The 23299-nt window shown below is 33.0% G+C and overlaps 2 long non-coding RNA genes across 2 annotated transcripts; one reads left to right on the top strand and one right to left on the bottom strand.

Annotated features, from left to right (window-relative positions):
* Positions 1–5411: 5411 nt before the first annotated feature.
* On the bottom strand, positions 5412–8046 carry LOC130460035 (uncharacterized). The gene is made up of 4 exons (XR_008919853.1): positions 7670–8046; positions 7521–7582; positions 7136–7195; positions 5412–6053 (listed from the first exon to the last, which is right to left on the bottom strand). It is a non-coding gene; the product is annotated as an uncharacterized lncRNA (long non-coding RNA).
* A 112-nt stretch (positions 8047–8158) lies between these two features.
* LOC110786234 (uncharacterized) lies at positions 8159–19842 on the top strand. Its single transcript, XR_002532827.2, has 4 exons — positions 8159–8395; positions 8490–8623; positions 9494–10553; positions 19111–19842. It is a non-coding gene; the product is annotated as an uncharacterized lncRNA (long non-coding RNA).
* The last annotated feature ends 3457 nt before the right edge of the window (positions 19843–23299 follow it).

Below are 23299 nucleotides of genomic sequence, written 5' to 3'. Positions count from 1 at the left end.
AGACATCTTTTAGAAGACTTTACAAGTGCTTCAAGGAAAACGGAATAATCAAAGGACTTTCAAGTGGCTATTGATATTCTATTGTTTGACGTTCTATACCCAAGTAGGCATAGAATTCAAGTCACTGAAACTATGAGATTCTTCTATTAGATAGTGAAGAAACATGGAGTTCAGGTCAATGAAACTATGAGATTCTTCTATTAGATAGTGAAGAAACCTACAACTTGCAGTCAAACTATTATCACATAGATTAATGAGTTTGTGACTTGTAAGAAAGCTATGACGAAACCCAGATTCCCTAAAATGGTTAGAGGCCATATATAGACTCAATGTTTTAAATGGTTAGAGGCCATAAAACATACTCAATGTTTTGATGACAAAATTGAAATTTTGTTGATTTGCAAGAATAGTTTCACACCTATTGGTTGCAAGTTTGTTTTAAGGATAAAAACCATCAAACATTAAATTGTGTTCACACACAAAGCTAGATTAGTTGCTAAAGGTTACAAGCAAATTCACGGCGTGGATTGTGCTGAAACCTCATGCATAATCGTAATGCTCAAGTCTATAATCAAGCAATGATTGCATATTGGTACATATGGCAATATGGAAATTGGATGACAAAATAATTCCTCAATCATATTTTGGAATAAACTATGTACATGGTATGTCATAGGATTTGTGGATCCAAATAAATGCTTGAAAAAGAAAGCTAGCTTATAAAATCTAAGTACAGATTTAAGCAAGCAATTGGGAATTAGAAATGTATTTTAGTGAAGCTAATAAGTATTTTAGTTTCATAAAATGTACATGACTCTTATAAATATATAAGAATTTTAGTGGGAGTACATAAAAACTTAATTGGTCCTATATGTATCACACACATATCTCTCTATTGTGAAATAACATTCAAATGCTAATAACTTAGGTTTGAAATTATTCATCAATGATGGACCAAGGCGAAACTTAGTGCATACTGGGTATTAAGATCTATTTACAAAGATCTTATGATATTGTTTTAGATTAAGTAATGGCATTTACTAAATCAAAACACGAAAGACTCCATTGGAGATATTCGACCCATATGAATAAATCTAAGTAAAGAATGTTTGAACTATGTATAAGCATTTACCAAGTTAAACATCAAAGGATCTAAGTGAGATTCTTAAACCTATATTATATGTCAAAGAATTTAGCTGGATTCAGTATCTACTGAAATTGAATGAGCTAAAGTTACATGAATAGAATTCAATTGAGAATAATTCTGCAAAAGAATTTATCATGTATGATATAATATGAGGATCGCCAAAAATGTATCGTATGGCTTTAGGCATAACGAACATATACCAATCTCTATTGATCTAAGTGAAGATCAACTACATTGAGATCAAGAAAGACTTATGGTACTTGAAAAGGTACATAGGAATATTTCTTGATTCAAGGAAATAAAGATATGCTAAATAGTTGATGCTACACGCATAAACACTGGCAAAGGATCAAGCAAGACCCTTTGGAGTTAACCATTGGCAAGGACGAGCTATAGAGCATCGTGTTTTGAAATGACAACATGGATTGGAGACCATGAGTTGTTGCGTGGGAAATTAAATATTAATTTCTATGTTCTAAGATACAGCTGAAAAGTCTTCCACATATATGTGAACTGCTTGGATAAGTAAATCCAAACAAAGCATCACTAGCAACCTAAACAGTTGAAGTAAAAGTACTTATTGCCTAAGAAGCAATAAAACAGAGTTGTTTGTATTAATGAGTTCTTCATTGAACTTGGAAGATCACATGTCTGTTGACTTAATGGTTCTTCATTGCAAAATGCGTAGAACCACTATTGTAACAAGAAAGACTAGATCACAAAATAAACATACTCAAAAGATCTTATCATCATATCTCGAAAACCATTCGATGAAAGGGATATTAAGATTGGCAAAGCATGATAACTAAACCTATGCAACAAGTGAGAAACAACACTCACATTGTGGCACTGGAAATCAAGCATAGCTTTGAATTCCACTAATTGTTTTTAAAGATGGGTTCGAGGCCCATGGTTGTAAAACATTGGGGTTGAACATTTATCATATATGAAATGTATTTTCATATTCCATTTAATCTTGGTTTAGTATTAAATGATGAGTCCCTTCAATTTGACGATATATTCAAGATAGACTGTCAGGACCAGTCCTGTGACTAAGAAATGTCTATCAAGTGAACTTGAATGTCAAAAGTTGAAAATGGTCCCTGGTCGGAGTTTTCTATAAAGATGGACGCATAGAAAACGTTAGACGACTAGAATGCAAGATGACTAGTAGTTCTGTTTCTTGAACTATGTGGACATGGCAATGTCATAATCATTTGCATAGATACTTACTTTGGGAAGACTAGTATCGGACAGACCTATGAAACTTTACTTTAAGAGATGAAAATCTGTCATAAGTAAATTTCATTAAAATTATTAGACACTAAATCCTCAATACCTGATTGATTTGAGATTACTTGTTTGAGAACTGCTTACTTTGACGTTGACCAACCGTCGCACCGTAAAAGGAGGCTATAAAGGCAACGCTCAGGTAATCACCTATCAAACGAAGTCTAATCTCAAGATCCCAAGATTGGGATTGTCCTCCCATAAATCGGGATGAGATGCTAAAAGTTGTACAAGGCCACTCGGAGAGCTAGAAACTGTAAAATGCATGGCCGTGCTCAGATGAATCATAGGCTATGATTATCTGTTTATTTGATCAGTTAAACTCTGAAACCGAGAAACACCTCTGGACATAATAAGGATGACAACTCTTACCTTATGTTCAAGAGCAAGCATCGAGCGACAAAGGAATTAGGAAATGCACACTTGTCCCTAAGGACAAGTGGGAGACTGAAGGAAATAATGCCCTTGGTCCAAGTATGCATATAATGTTAAGTCTAATAAATGCGGTTCAGTATTAATTAACAAGTTAATAATTCAGTGAGATCAAGTGAGCTGAATGCCTAGCTAGAGGCCGCTTCAGTTCAAGTGGAATTCATGATATTAATCCACAGCTTACTCTTGACTGAACCCGTAGGGTCACACAAATAGTACGTAAACGGATCAAGTATTTAATGGCATTAAATACTCCATCTATAGATATTCGGAATCGACGAATCTTGGTTTCAGTGGGAGCTGAGATCGTCAAAGGCAAGCAAGTGAATACTCCGGAAACGATGATATTGCCGGAAACGGAAATATGGATCGTTCGGGAATATAAATATTATCCAAGTCGTAGAGGTTGCCGGAAACGGAAACATGGTACGTATCGGAAAATATTATTGGAAATGGAAATATTGCTGGAATCGGAAATATTAAATATTGTTCGTATCGGAAATGAATTCCGGAATCGAGAATTTAATCGAAAGCGCATCGTACGAATTAGCATCGGACGAGACTTGCTAGACGAAGGCCCAGCACGAAGCCAGGCCCGCGTCCAGCAAGCCAAGCGCCCAACACAACGCAGGCCAAGGCCACGCCAGGCCCAGCGCAAGGCCAGGCCCAACAAGGCCAAGGCGCGCGCGCGCGGGCTGACGCTCGTGGGCTGCGAGCAGCGCCTGCTCGTGTGGGCCGCAAGGCCTGCGCGGGTTGTGCGGTACGCTCGTGGTCGTGCAACGTTTGTGTTCGATACGAATCCTAAAGCTGATGGAATTCGTTCATTGATTAAAATCTTAATCCTAATAAAGATAGAATTAGTTTAAAAGAGTTTTAATGAAATTCTAATTAAACTAATTAGTATCCTAATAGGATTATAATTCCTTTCCATAAACTCTATAAATAGGTGCCTAGGGTCACATATTTATATCGAAGAATTGAAGTATTCAAAAGGTAAGATTTTCAAGCAAAAATCAGCCAAACACTTGCAACCCATATTAGCCGAAAATCCTAGAACCTTAAGGGCGATTCTAGTTGGTCAAGCTTAAGGCGGATCCGGACGTGCTGTGAACTATCTATGGAGGGACGACACTTGGAGTCCTAAAGACTTGTTCTTGTTCGGTTCGGGCGCAGCTAGGGAGGGCACGCTACAAAGTGTATGCATCTGAATTATGCTAAATGATTATGTGTAAATAATATGTTTCCTGGCATTAAGGTTTTTCGCATGATTTATGTCTTGTCATATGTATCATAACCTAACAGGTATCATCATTCATAGAATCCGATCAGTTTTGTTATTAATACGTCTGATGTTTAATGTTCTGAATAATTGGTCATTGTGTTCCGAATAATTATTTTAAATGTGCTGAATAATTGTTCTTTTTGTTCTGAATAGTTGCTTTTGTTGTTCTGAATAATAGTTTCTGATGTTCTGAATAATTGATTTTTATGTTCTGGACTTGTATTCATATATTCTATATGTTAGTATTATTTATGCTCTGAACTTTTTTCCATTCTTTTGTAGATTCTGTTGTAAATAATGAACAACTTGCAAGTTGTTCTAATTCAAATGTGTCTAGTTGTTAAGTTTGGTTACCATGATCCGAAATTTACGAACAAAAGTGAAGTGAATTTGTAAGTTATAACTTTTTATAACGTTATTTGAATATTTAGATTTCTGTTTTTTTTCTTTTCATGTTCAGAATAAATGTTCACCGTGTTCTAAAGAATACACAACATGTTCTATACAATATAATATACATAATGTTCTAAAAAATGTACAGAATGTTCTAATTTGTATTTACTTTTATTATTTGTGTTTAGTTGACTTGACACTAAATCTGTTTTGTTATTTTCAGGACTTTGTCACCGAATCCGTTTCTTCAGACAATTATCGATTTTAGTGTCGTGCAACAAGAGTTGTTGATTTATTTGTTACATTTTTTTGTTTTGAAGAATTATCTAACGTTGCACTCTTTGTTACATCATTTTTTTATGTCTTGTTTTTAGTGTTACATTTTAGTTATCATTCTGGATGGACAGTGTTGCGATTCGAATTGTTATATAAATGTTATATGTTTTGTTCTAATCTTATATTGGTTTTGTTGACCATGTTCTAAAATTAAACAAATTTTTTCTACAGATTGGATCATGTTCTAAATTTTTACATATTTTGTTCTACATAGAAAAATAGAATATTTTTCTTTGCCAATCATTTGAACAAGGTTTAGCTAGTAGAATTGTGAAGTATTTGACTTTTTTTGTAATAGATTCATTAGCATATCACATCACAAATATTCGTCAAATTAAACTTCAAACAAGGATAAAAATTTAAGAAAATGAATCTATTACAATTTGATCAAAACCAACCAATATCGAAATTGTCGGTTTACTAATTGTACGAATTCAACCTAAAGTATTTACAAGAAATTCAACATTGACGTTACGAAGGCATTATGATCTCGTTAAATTTGATTCTTTGTTTCCCATTTCCTTGACTTTGAAATCATAACATGAAGTTCATTATTTTGCTTGTGCGCCAATATCTTGCACAATATCTCTTCATTTTCCCAAACTGCAATGAATTAAATTTTGAATATTAGAAACAATAAAATAGCATATGTTCTGAATATACAAAGTATATGTTATGAATTCACAAAGTAGATGTCATGAATTCACAAAGTAGTTGTTCTGAATTCCCAAACTAAATTATCTGAATTCTTAAACTAGATGTTCTGAGTTCCCAAACTAAATGTTCTGCATTCTTAAGCTAAATGTTTTGAATTCTCCAAATCAATGTTCTGAATTGACACATGTACACATGAAAGACCACACACACACACATGCAAGTAACAGGCGCAACGAGTCTAGCTTTCTCCACCGGTCTTGATTCTTTATACACTTCTACACAGTTTTGTGGCCCTGAACGCACCTCAACTACAGACTTGTACGTGCTTCTTGACATCTCTAACAATATTTTTTGTCCTCTCTTTCCTCTTTGCAACATGTTTCTGGTTTCCGATGTTTCTGGCTCACCTCCTCAATATCGTGCTCAGCAATTGGTTCCACATTATGTTGCACATCAGCAAGCCATGTCCCTCCTTTACTCAGACCAGTTTCTTCATCGAGGTGAGCTTCGGTTTCCCTGCAACATATGAAACAAATTCAGTTATGTTTTAAATATGTACATACTATATTAAAAACAGCATATGTTATATGTTCTAACCAATGTACTATATGTTCTAACTAGTGAAGCAACATGTTCTAACAAGAGAAGTTGTATGTTCTAACAGTTGAATTTATATGTTCTAACAAGTGAATCTATATGTTCTTTACATTATTCCTATATGTTCTAATCAGTTAAGCTACATGTTCTAATTAGTCTAGATAATGTTATAATCAGTTAAGGTACGTGTTCTAATTAGAAGGAGACATATCAATCAACACAGAAGGATTCAAAGCAAGAGAGAAAGTCACTCCTGTATTTGTCAATAAATTATGGAAGGGCATACAGCTGGTTGATTTGGTATTCTAAGACCAACATGAATGCTTCCAAGAACCAGCACAAATATGTTTGCATATGTGCTCATATTGTTATTTCCTAGAACCATTTCAAGATATTCAGGGAAAACTCCTGTTCTTGAGACAAATTATATCTTCCAAAGGAATTTCATTCCAAATTTGTCTCTATTTTCATCGAGGAACACTCTTGTGTTTCCGCCCACTTCATATGACCTAAAGAATGTTAATCACTTTCCCATAAAGACAACATTTACCAATTGAAATTCAAAATATTAATCACATGATTCCTGAATAAATTACAATGTTTTCATTATAAATACATACATACATACACCAAGACGATGAAACTTCAACTTACATAAAAGCGCAAATATCAAATAACCAAATTCAAAATCAAGCCAACATTGGTTGATTTGATGTTACACAGTCACGCATAAGGTTCAAATATGGTAATTGAGTCAAATAAGATCTAATGTCTTCCAATATCTTCCATTTCTAAATACTTGAACCATCACTATCCCTAAATTTTGGTGTTCTAATAAGTAACTTCCATGTTCCGAACATTAAAGAATTTTGTTCTAAACAACAAACCTTCATGTTCTAAATGTTGAACCTTCATGTTCTAAAGAATTGAGATCATAAAACATTACTCAACATTTACAAGGACGCCTTTCAGAAGTGCTTGTTCGACAATAGGACGACTACCTGTGCTTTGTGACTCTGATGTTGACGTGTTAATTCTCATTTCCGACATTTGAATTTTCTCTGTTTAAACATTCAAAACATAAAACTATAAGTTTTAGAACATCATTAGAACATCACGAATTAATTCATACAATCAGTAAATTATAAAATAAAGAAAATTTTCAGAAATTAATTCAAAAAATCAGAAATTAATTATTAACCTAATAATTCAGAAATTTAAGAACTAATCACAAAAATTCAGAACAAACTAATTTTAGATTCAGAAAATAAGCACAAAATTTTTTAGAAAAAACAAATCACAAAACAGAACATTCAATCAATTGATTACTTAGATTAAGGTCTAAAAACAAGAAAAATGGTGCGAAATTTGTGTATTGTTGTTTACCTTCTTTGTTCGTAGGTTTTTCGGCTTAATTTTCGGAATTTTCTACTTCCTTCATCTTCAATCTTATAGGAATTAAAAAAATTAGGTCAAAATTGACGAAAATTGTAGAAGAAAAAAAGAAATATAGAAGAAATTCGACAAGAAACTACCTGAAATCAGCTAATAATCGAATGAATTGAAGCTTCATCAACGTTTTTTAAGCTTTAATGGAAGTTTTTTGAGGAGAGAAAATTGTGAGAGAGAGGAAGAAGGTTGAATTTTAGAGAGAGAGAGTGTGAACATCTAATATTATCTTTAGAGAGAGAAACGTATACTTTTTTATTATTTGGTAGGTGGGAGGTTATTTACAATATTGCCATTAATTTCTTTTAATCCTAGCCCATGAAATTAATCTAATCCTACGGATTAGATTCATTCTCATATATACTAGTATACTCACATAGGGACCTATTTTCACCGGATCCCTATATATATATATATAGATTTAGGTTCCTTTGAGAACCACCTTAAGGTGAGAACCTATCTTAACCGTAAGAACCACTTTTATAACCGTTTGATCACACAAAAATAACGGATGAGATTAAATCCCTCACAAGTTAAAAAAACACGGGTTGACCGTTTCCTTCTCGCTCTTCTCCCAATAATTTACTCTTCTCTTCAAACTTGGTAAAGTTCATCTCTCTTTCTCTCTCTTCACATGACTATACTCTAGAGTCTTGAATATCATCATCTCGAATTTGCCGCAAGATTCAATTGATTTTGCTGTAAATTACATCTCGAATTTGCTACAAGATTCAATTGAATACGTTTTATCGTATTCCCAGATTAAATTTTGAAGTTAGTCAAGATTTTGGTGCAAATTTGCTGCAATTAAGGTAATTTGCAATTTAAATTTAATTGATGATTAGGTTTTTTTAATTTGTTTCACTTAGAATTTAGTAGTTCAAGTTGAATTGCTTAATTTTACAGGTGTTGGAGCTCTGGTTTCGTTCGTTGCCGCACTCAATTAACTTGAGGTTGCTGCGGCGGCGGCTGTAAATCTGGTATTGGGATCGATGGTGGTGGTAGATTTCTATGGTGGGCGAACGCTACATAATCTCTAGGTGAATGACCCAAACTTTGAGTTCTTAATGAGTTCTTAATCGCAAATACGGTCTTGATTACCTTTTGCTCTTCATTTTTTACAATTCAGATGTTGAGTTTAGTACTTGAGTTTAATTTGTAGTGATTTAATTTAATTTAGTGTATGCACACCAACTGTTTGTGAAAATTTCTCTTCTAACTTATGATTTTGATGATGATTTTTACAGTACCCCATTTTATTCATGTTACTTCGTATAAGGTTTGACTTGGATTAGTGGTTTAGACATAATTCCTCTATATTTCAGAATTGTGATTATGTTTACACTAATTCCTCTTTAATATTTCACTAGTAATACCATATGGTCCCATAACTGTATCTAAGCACCAATACGCTAATTATGAAAAAACAAATACAATTATATTAATTCTAACTAAGCTAAATAACTTTAAAAATCAAATGATCATTCGTATGTGATTGATTTTCTTAAGCCCTGCACTGCAAATGATTTTGAAACAAATAAATTAGAAAGACTTAAAAAAGTACCAGATCAATCATTCAAATAAAAAAAATTATAATATTTACGGACAAATTAGATATAAGAATGGATAACAGATCCATATAAAAGTAATTATGTGATGATAGCTAAATACTCGTGCTTTTTAAAGTGATAAAATTACTACTTCAAAACACATTGACAAAGTACGTAGTTTAGAAGTATCAAACCAAATTACATATTGTATATTTTGTTTGTAACGCAAGGAAAAGAGTATATATGTATAGCTAGATCTAGATTACCTAGAATCGATCATAAAACTTTATGTTTTGATAATCAAACTTGGTAGATTCATCAAAATCTCAAAATCTTATATACAAACCGATGATTATGCAGCGACCTCAAAATCATTTCAAGACCTCTTCCATTCGCAGTGACTCCAATTGCCACCAAAATCAGCCCGTCTATCAAATCCATCTCAGACGCCTGTGTGCCTTTGTTTATGATGGCATACAAAAAGTTTAGGTGCTCCAAGAAGCTTGAACCATGGTGTAATCCATCATATCTGCAAGGTAATGTCAGTAATTAGAGAAGCATTTTTTTTTTACCAATATCGGTCAACAGATAAACAAATAGTGGTTTACTTTATTCGTGATGATATACATATAACTATATTCCATATAATGTTAGGCAACATATGTGACATGTGAGTTTTTGTGGCCAAAAGCTTATATACAAAAAGTAGAAGAGAAATAGGATAATTTTTTGTTGGAATCTATCTTTATCATATTATCTACCAATTTAATCGTGACAAGACTCTAATATTATTTATTTATTTCTTAATAATTAAAATATTAGTTAATTATATGTGATGACATGGAAATCCTACGTGGACGCTCTAAATGCTCTCCAAAAAACTCCCCTTTATATATATATATATATATTAGATTCTATTTAATTTTATCCTATTAGGCAGGATGTAATTCGGTTTATTTCATTCTCATTTTGATCGCTCACTGCCTTTTCCTTATTGAATTATCATTTAAAATTACTGGCTATTAGTGATTGCACCCAATTTTTTCTTTTGAGTTTTTGGTTAAAAAGTTCAATTTATCTCGAGGTTGAGCATAATTTTGAGTTTGGTGTTCCCAACTTCCCATGTCTCTGTTTGTGTTGTTTTTTAGTTCTATTTTACATTTATCAAGGAATTTTTCTGATGTTATTTGGAGCTTTATATGATGGGACTTTTTACTATATGTGCATATTATTTTAACTCTATGTGCATATTCTTTTAACTATATGTGCATATTATTTTATTCCTACATGTGTCTTTTGTTGGTTTTTCTTTGATTTGGGGTTGGCACGAGTGCTAGTCCTTTGCTTGCTCAAGCTGATGTTGATGGATGCTTGAGGATTCATGGGCTCGAGTGATCTTCAGGCGCACCAAGTTTGACAGGTCTGATACTTTCTTCCACCTTACTGTTTTGCTAAATGTTGGTCTTTGAAGGTTTGAACTTTGATGTATTTACATCTCTAAGAGCTTATGAAGAGTGGGTAGTTGTCAATGAATTATTTGTAATCCTAGCAGTAGTAAATTTGATTCCTGTTAGTTGTTCTTGGAGCTTCTGCTATTCGCCACAGAATATTACCTCACTATTTTTTGTGTTTTCTTGAGTTGCGAATTAATTAATTAGGAACAATGACATAATAAACAGACATGCAATCTCTTGTATAGTTGTATTTGCTTTATCATATTGAAAGTACGTATTATTATTACTTCAGGCAAACGTTCCAGGGTCTTTCTCGTGATAAATATTCCGGCAAGACTCTAATCATGAAGCTTTGTTATTTTCCAATAACTTATTTTCTGCAGGTTATGCTATGCTTGCATTGTTGGTTGAGTTTTTTTCTTTTTTCTCTTGTCCATTTGTTTTTTTAGAGTATATTAGACCTTAACAAGTTTAAGGATTGTATGTTTTGAATCATCCGTATAAGCCTGGTGGGAGTGTGAGTATGGTCTACTGTATTAAACTGCAGGTATGTAGAGCTTGAATAATCCTCAGCTAGCACTAGAGGAAAAATCATCATGTGCTTCCCATCAAGTGCGGCTCATTTAGTAAATTGGCAGCACTTGAGAGCACTAAAAAAAAAGAAAAAATACATTTTCACAAATGCGGGCTCATTTTAGAAAATTGGCAGCACTTGAGTTCAATTGCGGGCTCTAAACTCAAGTGCGGGCTCATTTTAGAAACCAGCAGCACAAAGTTATCTAAAAATACAAGGGCGATTTTTTTTTTCATTTTCCCGCTCCTCCTTCGCTCCTTGCCTCACATTTGTTTCTCTGCCAGAGGGCGGCATTGAAGAAAATCACAGCACACACACTCACCCTTCTCTGTCGTGCCGCCCACCTCTGCCGCGCCGCCGCTGCGCTATGCTCTTCCTCCTTTCCCCACCGCTGCCGCGCTCTGCTCTCCCCTTATCACTTCTAGGTTTGTAATTTAAAACCTAACTTTTATTCAATTATTCTCTGCTTTTTCTATTTCGGGTGGGATTTTGGTTGTCCTAAACAAAGCCTGTTATACTTCTCTGCCGCGTCTAGGATTTTGTGAATTTAATTGTACTTTTGTTGACTGGTTTTTAATTTTATCAAACTAAACCTCCAGATCCAGCCTTAGCCATCGCACCGGTAACAAGATATATTTCTCGAGCTTCTGGGTAAGGAAATTCAACTAGATTCCTCTCCTATGTAGTTGGTTTTTTCTTCTTTTTCAAATTCAGTCTAAATTTTACGAAATTTATGTTTGTTTGTATAGAAGGATAATTTTTTTCCCCTTGTTTGCGCTGTTTTTCCGTTTTTATCATATCACTCTTATGTCAACATGCATTTTAGTTTCGAATCTGATGTGAACTTGACAGGTAATGGTAAGTAACTGATCAACAAATACATTTATCAATTACTGGGAGATTTCAATGGGGTGACAATAAGTCGATGGCAACTGGCTGAAATTGTGAAATTTACCTGTCCATATTGTATGATATTATATATATATATATATATATATATATATATATATATATATATATATATATATATATATATATATATATATATATATATATATACTAATACGTTTTTTCCCAAAGCTAGCTCACCACCAACTGTAGCGGCACCATCTGCTACGGTTTTCAGTGCTGGTTATCCAATTACAGAAGCGACCCCAATCAATCGAATATTGATTAATACGTAATTGCGAGTAACCTCTTGTAGTTATCTCATCGCACTTTCCTGGCTGTCAAGAAATATTGAATGGTGATGTAGGGGGAGGTTTCCGAGGAATACAAATAACCTCTGGGTTTTTTCAAATTTGGCGAGCATCTGGAATAACTAGTGAATTACAACTTTGTTCGTTCGGGTTTGATTGTGTCGTAGCTCTATAATTCGGATTCGGTTTTGTTTATCGTTGGATGAACTGCATTGCGGGGACGGAGGAGGCTAGGTTAGCCGAAAGATGGTTATCGGTTCAAGGACGCAAGGTGACCCTTCTGAATTCCAAATACTTCGATTCGGAGTCAGTACACAAAGATTTAAGGTCATTTCTTTAATTTGCTCTCCATTTCTAAGTTCATAGCTTTCGCGTTATATATATATATATATATATATATATATATATATATATATATATATATATATATATATATATATATATATATATATAATATGTATATATATATATTGCTGATTTTTAAACATTTTGCAAATATGTTTACCATCATCCTATTCGTGGGTTATAATAGTGCCAATGCCTGTTCATTTGTCCATTAGTTTTGCTTGTGGGGAGTTAAGTAACTAATTTAATTAATAAGTCACTATATAATTTTCATGTGTTATTGTGTGTCTGATTTTTTATTTTTTATTTTTTATTTATCTTCTTTGAAACTATGAACTATCTACTGAAATATGTAGTACAATGGAAAAGTTGGTACGGAGAATATGTTTTAACTGTTAATCAACTAAGACATGTCTGATTGTCTTCTAATAGTAGTAATATCAAAAGGCATCCTACTGCGACTTTGAATGCGTCTTATAGTTCCTAATATACCAATGCGCACCCGCCTTAGTCGAGTCTGAAGCCAGGCAATACCGTCATTCTATTTTTAAGACCAAAAATCATTCTTCTTGGTTATTTTTGTGAGTATATGATGCTTCAACTTTGACTGTGTTTTGGGGTGGTTTTAAGTTGAAGCATTTTATGTAAGTCGTTAGATGTTATTCAGATGGAATTTAAGTCTAAATTGGCAATACTTTGATGACTTCACTTAAATAGTAACCATAAAGACCTAGACAAATTCATATTTTCTAATTAAATATGTAAATTTGCATATATAAAATCACACACTTTGTAAAAGATATTAAAGGTTAAATCCACCATTTATATAATCAAAGTATTTAGTTAAATTTTGAATCTGGTGAGAAGATTGTATTTGGTTTGAGCAGCTTTGAAACATCTTGTAGTCTTTAGGCTCTCAATAAAATTGGTTTTTTGGGTGTTTTGTTTACCCTGATGGTCTTTTGTTTTGATATGTGTTTGTTCCTGGTCAGCTTAATAATTAGTATGACTTATTAGGAATGAAGTGTTAGTCTGCTAGATGGTGTTATGTCAAGTGTTTTGTTAACAAGCAGAACTTTGGCTTGGTCTGTTCAACTCATTCAACTCGTTTTGTATGTCTGCAGACTTATAAAATAAGTGTAAATGCGGATGGCAGTGGGTCCAGGACCCTGTCGGACCCTACCCTAAAATTAGGGTATGGGTCTTTATTTTTTAGACCCTATAGGGTAAGGGTAGGGTATGGGCATATGCTGTTTTTTTTAGGGTAGGGTAAGGGTCTTATTTTTTCAGACCCGTACCCTACCCATACCCTACCCGCGGACCCTTACCCATTGCCATCCATAATCGTAGTAAATGCATACCAATCTACAAAACAAGGTACATATTAATCTAATTACACTAACTTTTTTATATTATTATTATATTGCCTCAATGTTCCAGTAATTAGTTGATATCAATTCCTACGCTTCCTATTGGAATTTGTATATCCTCAATAGTGCTATTTTGGAATACGTATAAATGATCAAAATTCAGGTTCATCTAATCCTAACTGAAAATAAGAACTTCATTTCCAGTTTTAATGAAGATTAGTTATGTATAAGTTTATATAATTGTATTTGAATTGAGTTGAATAATATGAAGGTTTAAACAAGTATTGATTGTTGATTTACCCTTCCAGTTGGCTAAGTTATGAGGGATGTGATTCTTGACTTACCTGGACCTTGGGCTCATCATAATCTATACTACCAAAATTGGTTGTCTTTCTGAAAGTGTTTCTGCTTACAGTTAATTTTGAAGTTGTCTACAATATATAAAAGTATTAACTACTCTGATTGCGACCCTTTCTCCGAGTCATCTTTAGGATCGGGTTTCTTCGAGTGTGGTTCATGTCAAAGTAAATTGTCCCTAAATTTCATAGATATCTGATTTATGAGTTATTTTATATGTGAAACTTTTGAGTTAATGGTTGATTGGTCGTCCATTTTTATATAGGTAAGTGCACCAATTCCTATTTGCACCTTTGAAGACCGAAGAGCGTGTAATGTATTTGGTTGCCCTGATCCACTCTATTGAAGGTATTTTGTGCTTGTATTTTCCAAGTTTTATGGCTATAATCGTGTGCACTGCCGTTTACAAGTCATTGTTTAACTTCCTTTTCCCTCTGCTTTTCACATTTTCTTTTCATTGTAAACACTCTCTTCCCCCTGTTTCAGTGTTGCCAGCAGATTAGTTTCACAATTCTTGTTCTGATCCACTGTTGTTGTTGCTGCTTATCTGTTTCCAGCACATCAGAACCAACAAATAAGATCAGCTGGCAACAGATCAACAGCGGCATCAGATAAGATCAGCAATTGTGATTCTGATCTGTTGTTGCTTCCGATCTACTGTGCGAGCTCAATGTTTTTGCTCGCTCTATTAAATCTCTTTCTTTCTCTCGTTCTGTCTTTGATTTGCTTTGCATTTGAGTTTTGGTTAATAAAAAAACTGACTAATGGTTTTCTTGTTTTGTGAAGAATCTTTCAATATTGAGAATGATCCAGTGAAGAAAGATATATTTCTAAAAGGTGTGGGCATAAGATTCAAGGATTTGAAATCCAAGTTCGTGAGTGGTTGGATCACTAAAATGAGACAAAGAGTTGGAAGAAACAACTATCAAGGAAAACGAAGAAGAGAAAAATGAAAGCAAAAAGAAGCAAGCAAATAGATCAAGACTATGGGAAATCAGTGAAGGTAAATGATTTCAATTGTTATATATTTTCATTAGTTGTTATTAGCTCAAAAACTTACCTTTGTCTTACATAAATTTTATTTGTGTGATTCCAAGTGTGCACAACAAACCGACAATACCAAGTGAGGCTTCTACGTGATGAAGTTCATGCACGATATAGTCACAAGTTGTACGGAAGTCGAAGATCTTGAAAAGGTACACATTATGTAATAACTACGTATAACTTGACCAAAGTGGGTGAGAATGAGTCTTAGAAACGTTAAACTAAGTCTAATAAACATGTAGGGGTTTAAAGTACTTAGTTAGGTTCATTAGTTGAAAGTTAGAAACGAAATAAGCCATTCTAGTCAAAATGTGACCTGTAATGATCAAACGAGCCTTATATGTGCATAAGTTGACCAAATTAGGAGAGAATTAGTCTTTGAAACATAAACTAAGCATATAAAACATTTACATGGTATAAAATACTTACTTAGGTTCATCAGATGAAAGTTAGGAGCGAAATAAGCCATTTTAGTCAACATATGACTTATAATGCCCAAACTAGCCTTAAATGTGTATAACTTAATCAAAGTAGGTAAAATTACGTCTTAGAAACATTAAAATAAGTCTAATAAACATGTAAAGGTTTTAAAATACTTATTTAGCTCATTAGTTAAAAGTTGAGACCGAAATAATCCATTTTAGTCAAACTGTGACCTATAATGATAAAACGAGACTTAAATGTGATTAACTTGACCAAAATAGGTGAGAATGAGCCTTTTAAACATAAAATAAGTATATTAAACATGTACTGGGTTTAAAATACTCATTTAGGTTTATTAGTTGAAAGTTGGGACCGAAATAATTCATTTTAGTCAAAATATGACCTATAATGATCAAACGAGTCTTATATGTGCATAACTTGACTAACATAAGTGAGAATGAATCCATGAAACATGAAAATAAGTATATTAATCATCTAAAGGGTTTAAAATACTTGTTTAGGTTCATTGGTTGAAAGTTGGAACCGAAATAAGCCATTTTAGTCAAAATGATCAAACGAGTCTTAAATGTGCATAACTTAACCAAAGTAGGTGAGAATGAGTATATGAAACATAAAACTAAGTATGTTTAACATGTAAAGGGTTTAAAATACTTATTTAAGTTCATTAGTTGAAAGTTAGGAGCGAAATAAGCCATTTTAGTCTAACTTTAATAAATAAACGAGCCTTAAATGTACATAACTTGACAAAAGTAGGAGATAATGAGTCTCTGGAACATAAATCTAAGTGTATTAAGCATGTAAAGAATTTTAAATACTTATTTAAGTTCATTAGTTGAAAGTTAGGACCGAAATAAACCATTTTAGTCAAAATGTGACCTATAATGATCAAACGAGCCTTAAATGTGTATAACTTGAGAATGAGTTTTAGAAACATTAAAATAAGTCTAATAAACATGCAGAAGGTTTAAAATGCTTATGTAGATTCATTCGTTCAAAATTGGGAGCGAAATAAGCCATTTTAATCAAAATACGACCTATAATAAACAAACTAGCTTTAAATGTGCATAACTTCTCCAAAGTAGGTGATATTGAGTCTTAGAAACATTAAAATAAGTCTAATAAACATGTAAATGGTTTTTAATACTTATTTAGGTTCATTAGTTTAAAGTTGGGAATAAAATAAGCCATTTTAGTCAAAATATGGCATATAATGATTAAATGAGCCTTAAATGTGTATAACTTGTCCAAAGTAGGTGAGAGAATGAGTATTTGAAAGTTAAAACTAAGTATATTTGACATGTAAAAGGTTTAAAATACTTAATTAAGTTCATTAGTTAAAAGTTAGGATCGAAATAAGCCATTTTAGTCAAAATTTAACCTATAATGATCAAACGAGCCATAAATGTGTATAACTTGACCAAAGTAGGTGAGAATAAGTCTTTGAAACATTATAATAAGTATAATGAACATGTAAATGGTTTCAAATACTTTTTTAGGTTCATTGGTTGAAAGTTGGAACCGAAATAAGCCATTTTAGTCAAAATATGAACTATAATGAACAAACGAGCCTTAAATGTGCATAACATGACCAAAGTAGGTGAGAATGAGTGTATGAAACATAAAACTAAGTATATTAAACATCTAAAGGGTTTAAAATACTTATTTAGGTTCATTGGTTGAAAGTTGGAATAAAAATAAGCCATTCTAGTCAAAATGTGACCTATAATGATAAAACGAGCCTTAAATGTGTATAAGTTGACCAAAGTAGGTGAGAATAAGTCTTTGAAATATTATACTAAGTCTAATGAAGATGTAAATGGTTTCAAATACTTATTTAAGTTCATTAGTTGTAAGTTAGGAGCGAAATAAGCCATTTTAGTCAGAATATGAACTATAATGAACAAACGAGCCTTAAATGTGCATAACATGACCAATGTAGGTGAGAATGAGTGTTTGAAACATAAAAATAAGTATATTAAACATCCAAAGGGTTTAAAATACTTATTTAGGTTCATTGGTTGAAAGTTAGGAGAGAAATAAACCATTTTTATTATTATAAGGTTCATTATTTCATTGTTGTGAGCAAATTATGTCTTAATTTATTATACCATACAATATTTATAATATAACTAACATATTTTTTTTCTTGATGGTCAATCTTCTTTAGGTATTCAACAATCCGAGGGAGAGACCTTTTACCATTGAGTAGATAAATGAAGTTCGAGAGAAGTTGGCAAACTTCAATACTATTTATTGTCTTTGATATTATCTTGTAGTGAATTTTAGATTATGGATGCTAGTTTTAATTGGATTGTAATGTAATCAATTTTTATATTTACAATTACATACTATTCAATTTAATTATCTATATAATTGGATACTTTTTTTATGTGATGTATGGAGGTTAACTAGTGGGCGTGGTCTAATTGTATAATATATGTAGGAGGGATATCAGTTATATAACAAATTTCTAGATCAAGTGCGGCTCATTTATATATCAAGTGCGGCTCTTTTTTATGCTTGTGCTGCCCATTTTTATGTCAAGTGCGGGCTAATTTCCAAAATTGGCAGCACCAAATTTGTCAAGCGCGGGCTCATTTCCAAAATTGGCAGCACAAACTTTTTCAAGTGCGGGCTCATATTGCAAAATTGGCAGCACCAAATTTGTCAAGTGCGAGCTCATTTTGTAAATTGGCAGCACTTGAAGCATCAAGTGTCAAGTGCTGCCAATATTTTAGCAGCACTTGAGAAACATCAAGTGCGGGCAAGCCATGTGTTGCACATGTAAAAGCCCGCATTTAACCCCTTAAAACGAGCCTGCACTTGAGCTTTTTTCCTCTAGTGTAGGGTATGTGCAACTTTTTACTGCACAATGTGTTGCAAAGCTTTACATGATCAGACTTTTTACTATATGTGCATATTATTTTAATTCTATGTGCATATTTTTTTAACTATATGTGCATATTCTTTTAAATATATGTGCATATTCAAGTAAGCTCTCAAGTTTCAGACAATTTCATTTGCTACTCAAGTAAGTTCTCGAGTTTCAATACAGTAGGAATGGAAAAGTAATTCTGAGCATTTAGTTGCATAATGTGTTGTTTGTTGTCATGAGTATAAGCAAATGTCGTAATATCGGATTTTATTGGAGCTGGTGACCAATCTTTATGGATTGATTTTACTAATGCAGCTATTCCACTTAGGTGAGGGAAAGACATTGAAGTATCTGAGACCATATTGAACTGCACTCTTCTGTTATCATTTTTCAGCTCAGTTGGTGAAATAGCTGGATACCAAGCATCCAAAATATTCACCCAAAGGGCAGTTATGTTAGGCTTACAACATAGGGGTCCACAAGGCTTGGGCCTCGGGATGAGAAGGCGGCCACCACCGGGGCCCGTGTTCCATATCTTGTCCCACAAAATGAAATTATAGCTGTTAAGTTTTTGTTTTGGAGATAGTATCCTTTGATGGACTTAGCAGCTGAAGCTCCAAATGTGGTGGCAGGCAGAACATACGGGTTAGCAAAAAGCTCTTCCCCTTGAATGAGACGATTAAGAAGTGTCATCCCATGTCCTCCTGCTGATTTTACAACAAATGCCTTCTCGGTTCTTCCATTTAAACCACGGTCACAGAGGACTATCTTGCCTTTTACAAGGCTCGAAGATAACGCTCCGTTGATGCAGAACTCGACTTTGATGCCTCCTGCTGTTTCTTTGTACACTAGAGGAAGTTGATTTGTCTTCCTTGCACCGGAATAAAGAGATGAACACTTAAAAGTTTGACAATAATTGAACTCGATTTGATGTGTTATTGGTCATCTTTAGTTATCGGCCTTCGATTTTTTTGCATATGTGCATGTATTTTGAGTTAAATGTGCATACATTTTTGCTTCAATGTGCTATTGTTACTTAAATGTGCATATACTTTGAGATATATGTACATATAATTTGAAGTAAATATGCATATATGCTGAGCTGAGGCTTCTGGGATTGTAATTAAATTGTGCAGAGAAGTATGTGATATTAACGTAAGTGTTTTAAATTCAATTTCACTTGAAGAATCAAAGTTCGGGAGAAAAATCAATGCGGGAGAATTTGAGACATTAATTAGCTTGTTTGATTGGCAGGAGACGACATTAAAAGATAAATATATTTACCTTACTAATATGAGGTTATAATGACCATCAGATTTCATGTGTTCGAACGACTATGAAGTTGGTTCTCACCTTAAGGTAGTTTTCACCTTAAGATGGTTCTCACAGGAACCTCGCCCTATATATATATACTAGTCTTATATGCACGCGATGCGTGCAGGATTATAAAAAAATAAAAAAAATGTGTTGTTCCAGCTAATCACCACAAATAATAGGCAAGCAAAATTATTGTTTCAAAGTTGATCTAATGAGAATTTAGACATCATTTCTACTTTTAAAAAAAAATCTAAATATTCAAACAATATAATACTCATTCCCGTACACTTTGAAAAAGCTTAATTGTAATACCGAAATAAATAAATTAATTAAAACATACATAGAATAAAATAGTGTGTTTCATTTTTTGTTCTCACATTGTACTTGCCTAACACTCCTCCGCCCAATCAATTTGCATCACATAACTACCATTAATTATAAGAATGTCCTAGATTAAAATCTTCAATTAGTGGAGGTAGCCCACGAAAAAGTTTTGAAGTTTGAGAATACTTTTTCCATGACTCGACCTATTATGTCCATTAAGCTGCATAAACGTTAATCATAGTCATAGTAGATTGAACTCTAATGAAATAACAATTTTATTTTAGTAGCTAAGCAGTCTAAAATGTATTGTGTAAGGTAAGTATTATTACTTTTCAAATTATCACTTTTACCATATAGGATAAGTCAGAAATTATAATTAATCTATTATCAGATAAAACTTATCCTTCAAAAAATCAAATATTAATCTATGATAAAGTTATCATGTGTTCAAGAATAAAGAACTTTTCTAGATAAGTTTATTTTTTTTCTCAAAAAAAAAAAGAATAAAGAACTTTTCTTTTAAAGAATTATATACTCCGTACTCCACTTACTCCAAATTGGTGGTGGTGGTGTTCTCACCAAATTACTCCAACCAAACTTTTCTTAATAAAAACAATAAACCCTACTCCAAACATATCTCTTTCTCTCGCCTCTTTTCATCAAAACATCATATCAGGAAATTATCAATTCATCTAATCTCTTCCTCTCGCCTGTTTTTATCAGAAAATCATCAATTTGTCTGATCTTTCTTCGTCGCTCTCTCTTCTTTGGTGACAACACCAGCAGCATCAACATTAATAAAGAAGGAGATCTGCCCAATTGCCCAAAGACGCCGACAATATTCCTCACCAACCGCTTCTCATTTTTCTTATTTAGGCTAACTATTATTGGGGTTTCCGGTATCGCTCCGCCGCAATGGTGGTGGTGATGTCTAATTTGATTTATCTGTTAAATTTGAGAATTGTATTTCATCACGATCTTCTTTTGATTTGTAATGCTGGAAATTTATAAAGAAATAGTTGTTTCCGGGAAGAAAATGAGAGAGAATGCCGGCGTGATTTACAACATTAATTGAGTGATTAATGTGTTATTTACTTTGTAACTTGCCTTCTTGTAGCTGTATTCATTAATTGTTGTTGACTTATTTGCTACGGAGTATAAATTTTGACAATTCTATACGTTAGAATTTCGTGATTGAGGATTAGTATTAAACAGTCAATTTTATAAATTAATTCAATTTGATTAAAAAAATCAGTTAGCTATATGGATTAATTTTTGTTGACTTCTTTGCAATAAATTTTCCCAATTGATTGATTATGTACGTTAAAATTTTGTGATTGATGATTAACAGTAAGTAGTTTTCTAAATTAATTTAATTTGGCTAAAAAAATCAGTTATTAATCTGTATCTTGGACACAAAAATTTGGGTTGTGGGTAACTGGTTATTGGTTAACGGGGGAGGGTATAATTGAGTTTTGGCAAGTGGACACGAAGGAGCTGGCTTATAGAATAGATATATAGGGTCCCCTCCAATGAGAAGATCTTTATAATGAGAAGGATGAGAAGGGATCACGACCGTACATATAAATCGATCAAACGCTCCATAATTTGCGCGTGTAAAAACAACAAAGCATTATAGACCTCTCATAACCGGCCCATAAAAGCATACCCCACCTCCTCTTAATTTCTCTCTCCTCCATTTATTTTCTCTCTGTTTTAAAAAGCATTACAATGTTCCTTTACCTTCAACCATTTCTTTCTCCTCTTTTCTCAAACATAAACACATAATATGATAATATCATTTTTCCAATAGTAATAAACAACAAGCAAAGTAGAATTGATCACAAAATCAATCTTGATTAGGGATTTCAATTTAATTGATTAAAGGCAAAATGAAGCAGACTCCAAGTATCCAAGCAGCTAGGTGGTTGTTGTTTTTATTCTCAATTAATTGGGGGTCCAATTTGTTCCTAGATGAAACCCAGAAACACAATAAAATGACGACGGAAAATCCCCAAATTATTGCGTTGTTCTGCGTCAGATTTCCTTCTTTGTTCAATTAAATTTGCTCATTTGAATTTTGTTTGCTCATTTGTACTAAATGAGCAATTTTGTTTGCTCATTTGTACTAAATGAGCAATGAGCAATTTTTTTTTTCTCATTTAAATTGAGCAATTTTTTCGTGCTCATTTTAAATAAATGAGAAAAACGCACCTCTCAAACATTTCCGCCATTATTGCGTTCTTCAAGCTCTCAACCCATAATGTTTTTCCGTAGCTGCGGTTATTTGATTGGTGGTTGTTGATTAATAAATTAAAATGAACATTTGATTAAAAAATATGCATCTTTCTCCCTCCTTTGAACTAATGGTGATGCTCACAACTTGCATTTGGAAATGGGATGGTAATTTGAGCTATATGTCGATAAATTTGCATTGATTGAATTTTTTTGGATCTTTGGATTTGCAATTATGATGCCACATCATGGATGATGATTTAGGAGGAGAGAGAAAATGAAAGTACGGGAGGAAGAGGAAGTTGGGAGAAAAATAAAAGAAATCAGTTTTAATCTTCAACCGCTAATTTGGATGGTCTTGATTCCTTCTCATTCTTCTCATTATAAGGTGTCTTCTCATTATATATACTAGTCTTATATGCACGCGATGCGTGCGAGATAATATGCACGGGATGTGACACATTAACCCTTTTCGATGCCTGCAAATATGATCTCTAGATGACAAAATCAAGTCTTAAGAGAACTTGAATTTTATTCTGCAAATATTGAGCACTCATTTTTGTCCTTTGAAGATAGACAGTTTTCAGCAAATATCGAACTCATTTTCTGGGCTACAAATCTGTAATCG

Source organism: Spinacia oleracea, chromosome 4 (genome assembly GCF_020520425.1).
Source record: "Spinacia oleracea cultivar Varoflay chromosome 4, BTI_SOV_V1, whole genome shotgun sequence".
Classification (NCBI taxonomy): Eukaryota; Viridiplantae; Streptophyta; class Magnoliopsida; order Caryophyllales; family Amaranthaceae; genus Spinacia; species Spinacia oleracea.
This window is presented reverse-complemented; position numbering and strand designations above follow the sequence as displayed.